The sequence below is a fragment of the Podarcis melisellensis genome (assembly GCF_964234715.1).
Source record: "Podarcis melisellensis genome assembly, chromosome: 3".
NCBI lineage: Eukaryota > Metazoa > Chordata > Lepidosauria > Squamata > Lacertidae > Podarcis > Podarcis melisellensis.
The window spans coordinates 69,506,591-69,514,006 of NC_138530.1; the positions used below are offsets into that span (position 1 = coordinate 69,506,591).

The 7,416-nt window shown below is 42.7% G+C and overlaps 1 long non-coding RNA gene across 2 annotated transcripts in view; it reads right to left on the reverse strand.

Annotated features, from left to right (window-relative positions):
* LOC309366867 overlaps positions 1–7,401 on the reverse strand; it is a 60,291-nt gene extending 52,890 nt beyond the window's left edge. For both annotated transcript variants that reach the window (XR_014166898.1, XR_014166899.1), the window contains exons 1-2: positions 7,321–7,401; positions 4,133–4,220 (exon numbers count right to left, since the gene is read on the reverse strand). This is a non-coding gene — a long non-coding RNA (uncharacterized lncRNA). The remainder of the gene's footprint in view (positions 1–4,132; positions 4,221–7,320) is intronic.
* Between the last annotated feature and the right edge of the window lie 15 nt (positions 7,402–7,416).

Sequence of the window (7,416 nt, forward strand, 5' to 3'; positions counted from 1 at the left end):
AAATTAAAAAGGATAATCAATTAAAACAAGATGACAATATTAAAAGCGGTTATATTTCTGGCATATCAGCTGACTAGAGAGGCCTGGAATTCCCAAAATACAAGTCATTATTTAGCAGAGAAAAGCATATTCATTTACATGCTGTGGGGGAAGTGCTCTGCCTCCACACTTGGGGAGGTATACCAGTTGCTAGAAACCACAGAGAGAGAGAGAGAGAGAGAGAGAGAGAGAGAGAGAGAGAGAGAGAGAGAGAGAGAGAGAGAGAGAGAGGCCTGCCCTTTTGTTCAGGTCCTGACAGCAGGTTTCCCAAAAGCACCTGGTAGGAACAGGGTGCTGGACTAGATGGGCCACTGTCCTGATCTTACATTCTGAACTTCTGAACTGAAAGTTGGACTGTGTGGAAAGAAACTGCCTTGCAAGGGACATTTCCAAGGAAGAAACAGGGTTCACAAGAAAGAACAAGCACCTCCACGGTTAAGTTGTGGGCGAACATAGCAGACGACACAGCGATTCTTCAAACAGCTCTTCTTTATTCAGATGTCAGAACAGAACTAAGCTGAGGGGCTCAGTCAGCCTGCTTATATAGAGCTCCAGAACAATGTAACTGTTGCCATTTTCTAAAACTATCCAATCACTGAATGTCACTTTTCGATCCTTCATTTGCATAACTACCTACAGTATCCCCCTGCTGGCCCAGGGTGAGAACTCCAGTACATAACACCCACCTTCTACCATGTTCTTATTATCTTATCTAAAAACAGAGCTGGGATCCAATACCTGCCTACTGAGTATCTAACTCTTCCTGTCTCAGTAAGCTGCACCCAAAGTTTCATTTTGCCATGTGAGGCCCATGTGTTGACCCCTTTTGCTCCTGCGCTCAGCCTAATTCTCTTTATGAATCATCTGTGATTCATGCACTCCTCACCATCACCTTGTGTCATCTGATTCATTCTGGAAGAAAGCAGTCATCTCACAGGTTTGCAACAAATCTCAGGTAGCAAGTTGCCTGTTTGCTATTCTGGACGAGTCACCAAATGCTAGAGGTTTTCAGCCCCACATCCATTATTGAACTTTCTAAATAAGGGAATAAATACCAAATGCTGCTGTTCATGGCAGAACACCCTTGTTCAGTGACCTTTTAAAAAATTCTCAGCATAACCACTTTACAGTGTTAAAAAAAAGAAGTTTGTTTTGCTGTAATGGAAGTTCGTCAAGTCTATTTGAGTTAATAATGCAATGTCATAATTTGATAGGGAGGAATAGAAAATATGGAGATGGCTTTAATTGACTTAGTTGTACTGCAGGACTTGGCTAATGTGCTTTATTCAGGAATAAGAAGTGTTGTTTCCTTAGCCCCAGTCCCCACAAAGAGGTGTGGGGTCAACTTGTAAGTGCTGCTTTTTCAGAGGTGTTGTTTTTCTGTTTTCAACACAGACTCAGGAAGTGCAGTTTCCTTAGAAAGAAGGAAAGCAAAACATCTTTGTGTGTTTCAAGGGCATATGGCTTTGAAGAGGAACAGGTTGTGCATCTAGCAAACCTCCAGCCCACACAGTCAACTTGCAACCAGAATTACATCATGCACTCGTTGCCCAACTGTCCCCTCCTTACAGCATCCAAAGCTTCATAAACTGGGAGATATTTCCCACACTATAAGGCCCAAACTAGATGTGATGTTATTTACCAGAATGCTATTAACATGCATATGTATATTTGTATTATGCAATATACAGCAGCTGCCATGGAGGCCTCTATGAGAATGGCCTGACTCCAACTGGCGCTGCTTCCAATTGATTGGCTTGAAAGAGAGAAAGCAGAGTCAGATGACTCTATATCCCCACAGGACCTTGGCAGGGGCTGACAGTTTCCCCCCATGAATATGCTAGACTACAGCCTCTCTCTTTCTGTCATACAGTTCAACAGAGAGTATGGCTGTGCATCCCATTGGATTAATTAGGGTCAGGGAAAGACTGCAGCATGGATAAACACCCGGTGAAAGACACAGTCTATGTATACAATGGCAGCATAAAACCCAGAGAGGTTACTGTTTTCCACTGCATTTCAACTTGCAGACAGACATCCTTGTACAGTTGGATGTGTTTCCAAGTTGCCTGCTGTCTGCCCACACCAGTAGGTAGAGGCTATGTGGATGTCTTCACATGTTGGAATAGCAAAATGATAACAGAATGTAACAAAATGAATCTACTCCTCCGTAACTGGATCATGTCCAAACAACCTCATCCAGTCAGGTGGAAATCTAAACAATGGATTACTAGCATTACCCAGATCTAAAAGGATTCTTGCCCAAAGCACATCAATTCAGGAAAGCATCAGTCAGAAAAATATGGTACAGAGGAGTAAGATTTTTCTCTTATAATGTCATGGAGGGCCACTTCTCACTCAGGTACTAAATCTGATCTACACCACTTCAGACTGCATGCGGGATTTCACATGTTTGAATATTTTTCTATACTAAACAAAATAGAAGAGAAATATATCTGCAAATAGAAAACTGCATGTCAACGCGAAGAGTGCTAGACTAGTTTTCTATGTGCTGCATTCAATCAGGTAAGGTCCACCTACATTCCAGACATAGAATTACCACCCCAGTGAGATCAGTGACCATAAAGGCACAAAAGCTATTATTCATTACAAATGTTCTGCACTGTTTGGGCTGAAGCTTGAATACTATGTGCAATCACAAGAACACAGCATCCTTTAAGAAGGACATTGACAAACTGGAACATGTCCAGAGGATAATGACTAGGAAAGTGAGGGGTCTGGAAACCATGTCCTCTGAAGAATGGTTGAAACAGCTGGGTAGCCTAAAGAAGACAAATGTCAAAAGGATGCACAATGGCAGTCTTCAAGTGTCAAAAGGGATGTCACGCACAAGACATAGTAGGCTTGGTCTCTGTTGCTCAGAGGGCAAGACTAAGAATAAGTTAGTAGAAAAAGTGCAGGGTAGCAGATTTAGGCTAAACATAAGAAGGACCTGCCTAACAGTATGAGCTGTTTGACAGTGGAAGATGTTGCCTCTGCAAGCGGAGGGCTCTCCTTTGCTGGAGGAATTTAAGTAGAGGCATGTCAGGAACACTGTAGTTGCACAAAGCATCCTATGTTGCAGGTCATGCATTCAGCAGAGAGTTGGACTAGATGAATTCCAAGGTTTGTTCCAACCTCATAATTCTAAGAAATCATGTTGCATTAAGAAGGAACAGTTGAATCAGCTCAAAATAAGGTTCCTTTTGTATACCAATATGGAAAGGAGTACCCTGAAAGAAGCCAACATTTATTTTGCTTCAATTTGCTAAACTTTTCTTTGTTCTGTGCTGTGTTTTCCCTGCTGTGCTCTCACAGCTTAAAGATTTTCCAGAGACAGATGTTGACCAATATCAGAACGTAGGCTGCAGTACTACCCCCACTTACCTGGGAATAAGCCTGTGGCAATCACAGAGGGTCCCTGGACATTTGACGGTCTATTGATCCCTGTGCCACCACTGTGCTCGCTTCCCCGCTGACACCAACCCATTACTCTCGGGTACACACTGAGTCCAGACAGTTGTTAAAATTAAACCAAATAAACAAGTTTATTTTATAAGCATTAACAAGTTTATGGTTTCTCAGATAATTTTCTTGTCAGTTTCTTAATCTTCTTTCTTTACTGGCCTATACCTTCCTAATACCTTCTGATTATCTCAACTATTTGACTGACTCCTCTTAACAGATTCTCCACTCTCTCGCATCAGACTACCCCAAACCACAGACTTATCCTCCCTCTCTCTTCTCTAACTCCAGACTGACTTCTTAACAACTCTAACTCTAACTCCTCCCCTTGGGTTCCTATAGATTGGTCATTTTACAATTAGTTAACCCTTTCCTTATGAACCCAGTATGATGTCACACACCTAGGAGGGCAAACGCCACAAAGCCCCATTGAAGTCAGTAGGATTTCCTTCTGATTACACAGGGTTAAGATTAATAACATCAATCTTAACCATTAATCTGAATTGTTAAGATTAATCTATCACTTAAACAAAAAAATGTGCCATTTTATTCCATTAGGTATCTGCTAGATTTAGAAAGCACTTAAATTTTCAAAGGTTGGGAAGAAACTACTTGAACAAAAACTGACCTTGTCTTTATATACTTCAAAGGATGAAGAAATTCTTCTTTATTTTTCCCAAAGGCTTCAAGCAAAAACTGCTTTGAGGGGTTTTTCCCTACAATTAAGAGGTATATAAATTTTATGAAATAAATGAAATGTGTTAAGTTCTCTTCCCTCATCTTTTTGGAAAAGTTAAAAATAGCATTGCATTGCCATCTCCTCTCAAAAGATGAATAGTGTGAAGACATTAAATTAGAAACGGAAAACCTTCAGTCCACCAAACCCATCCATTTGGCCTGCGAAGTCATTTCAGGCAGGCCATGCATCCTGCCCTACACCTGACATAAGGTATGGGACACGTAAAGGTGGGATTTGCGTAAAGGGGATTTTGAAGAGTCTTGCTGTGCATTGCTTCCCAAGCACCTGGCAAACAGCTGGCTGCCAGGCAATTGCTGCACAAAGTGCTTCTCAAATGCCCAACAGCTGGGTGCTTGTGGGCACTGGAAAACCACTGCACAAAGCACTTTTACCAGCCCTGTGCTCAGCATTTCCTAAGACTTTGCAAAGCATTTGCATGGTGCTTCCAGCTGGCTGTCAAACATTTGGGAAGCACTGCACAGGGGACTTTGACATGTGTCAATCATCTGGCACCATCATTTTGTCAGATGATTGACTGGTGGTTTGTCCCGCCTGTCAAAATTGGCCACTGGGGGTTGGGAGAAGGATAAGAGTCTGGCCTGCCAGGCCAAAAAGACTCTCCTGCAGTTTGACTTCATCCTCAGAAGTGAATACCATTGTCATTCAAGACAGACAGATGCCAACAATAAAAGATTAGGAGGCACTATAGCATGGCTAAGGGCAAAATTACATGTTAGGAGGTAAACACGGAGTTTCTTCAAAAATGTGTGGCCAAGTTGCTGCTTCCACAGTAGACTGGTACATGAGATGGGGCATACTGTGGATCTGGGAACCATGCCTGCAGTGGCACCTCAACAATCATTCATTCCCTAGCAGGGTCAAGTCAACCTTGGTCTGACTTTCTTCTGGAATGCTTCTGAGGTGTTCTAATCATTTTTATTCATACAAATAGTCAAGTGCCACAATAAAGTTGGTGCAACCTAGTAATAAATAATACAGTAGTACCTCAGGTTACATACGCTTCAGGTTACAGACTCCGCTAACCCAGAAATAATGCTTCAGGTTAAGAACTTTGCTTCAGGATGAGAACAGAAATCGCATGGCAGCAGCGCGGCGGCAGCAGGAGGCCCCATTAGCTAAAGTGGTGCTTCAGGTTAAGAACGGACCTCTGGGACGAATTAAGTACTTAACCCGAGGTACCACTGTAATAATAAAAGGTATACGTGCCCAGGCACAGCTGGACATACAAAATGATAGAAATTAAAAAGTTAAAATGAAAACATGGTAATAAAACATTTCACTCTAGATAAAACTTGGCCATTGCCTGAAAAGGCAGGGTAAAATTATTTCAGGGGCCGAACTCACTCTCCCATCCTTGTTCTAGTCACAGAACACCATTATTGTTAATTACTTTTTAGCTGCCATCATGGGCGTAGCTAGGATTTGGGGGGGGGGGCAAGATATATGTTAGGGGGACAGAACCAAGCTATCTGTATTTTTATTTATTTACTGGATGGGGGGCAGCTGTCCCCCTCTTAGTTAAGCCATGGAAATCTCCCTGTAGAGTTCTCTTACTGTTATTTATTTTTACTATGATATCCAATAGATTGTTTTTATTAGTTTCTCCGTATTTGTAAGAAATACAGAATTACACACAAATATTTTTTTAAAAAACTCACTACCTGAGGGCTCTTTTAGATACATTCTATAAATCTTTCTTTTAGATACATTATTTTATATACATTCCTAGAATTTAAAAATAAACGTATTATGTCACACACACTCCTTTATCACTCACTGTAGGTATTTGCATGCTACTCTATCTTCTTTTCATTGCACTATTAAAGATTTGGGGGAAATATTTTGAACAGCTTGAGACAAGCTCTGTAACTTTAGTTCCTCTCTCAAGTCTTATTAGTATACAACACTCATTTACTCATATGTAAGCCCCACTGCATTTATTCACAGGTGTCACACCAATGCTAAGAATTAGATTGTGTCAAGGTCAATGCCTTTCATTGCAGAAATAAATAGCAAAATGATAATAATGAAATAAAACTAGCCTATAGATACCCATATGCATCCTAGGTGCCACTCAGTCCAGGGTGCCCTGGCTGGCTCGGAAAGACACAGTTTTGGCCAGGCCAAACAGTTGAATGGAGCCTGCCCTAAAATGGCTGGACAGAAAGCAAGGCAGCCACTTGCTCGAACAGCATTGGCGGGTAATTATTTGCAAGGGTTAAGCTGTTCTTTAGTCAACATGAAAGTCATCCAAGGTATCTGTTGCTCACTTCACTCCACAACTACCTTCTTCTTATGTGCCCCAAAGCCAAAGGGTTGGAAGAGAACTTTTGCAACTGAAAGTCGTTCACAATCTCCCCTCACCGTTGTGAAGCCTTGGAGGGTGCCATCACTCCCTATCACCACCATGAGGCCTCACAGGCTGCCGCCCTTACTGCCACCATCTCAGTCCTGCAGGTTGTCGCTGCTACTGCTGACATGTACCGCAGTCATGGCAAGTCGTTTCTGCCACTGCTGCTTCTGCCTCCTAGCAGGCCTGCTGGCAGTCTAGCAGTCCCAGATTATTTGTATTCTCTTTGACTGATCCCCATACTTTGGATTGTCCTGAATACCACCATTTGGTAGCCAAGCCCCAAACCAAAAGTCCTGTTGGGATGCATTTTGGCTTGCCTGCTGATGAAACTGAGTGTGTGACGATTGATAATATTGTCATTTATCCATTTTAGACCCCCTAAGTAGTAGCAGTTGCCAGGACATTGCCCTGTTCGCCTCTGTATCACTCCATCCTTATTTCAGACATTGTGAAATGTTTATTAGTAAAAGCGAGAGGGGGTTGTGTGGTTTTTTTGGTGGAGGCCTAAGAAGAAAGGAGTAGGGGCGGAGCCAACGCTCTCGTGGTCATAGCCCATACAAGCAAGAACAGAGCAGATGCTTCTGCGCACGCGCTCTGCAGAGAGTCTGACCAGAATGGCCTGTACCATTGCGACTCTGCCCAGGGGGGGAGGGGCTGACCGCTCTACGTTTCCTCCCATTAACCGGAAGCCTTAGCAACTTACAATCCGAAGCACCCACGGGAACGGGGCAACGCGTTACAGAGCGGTTCAAAGCCGAAAGAGAGCTTCCGTGACTGCGAAAGGCTAGAGCATTTTGTC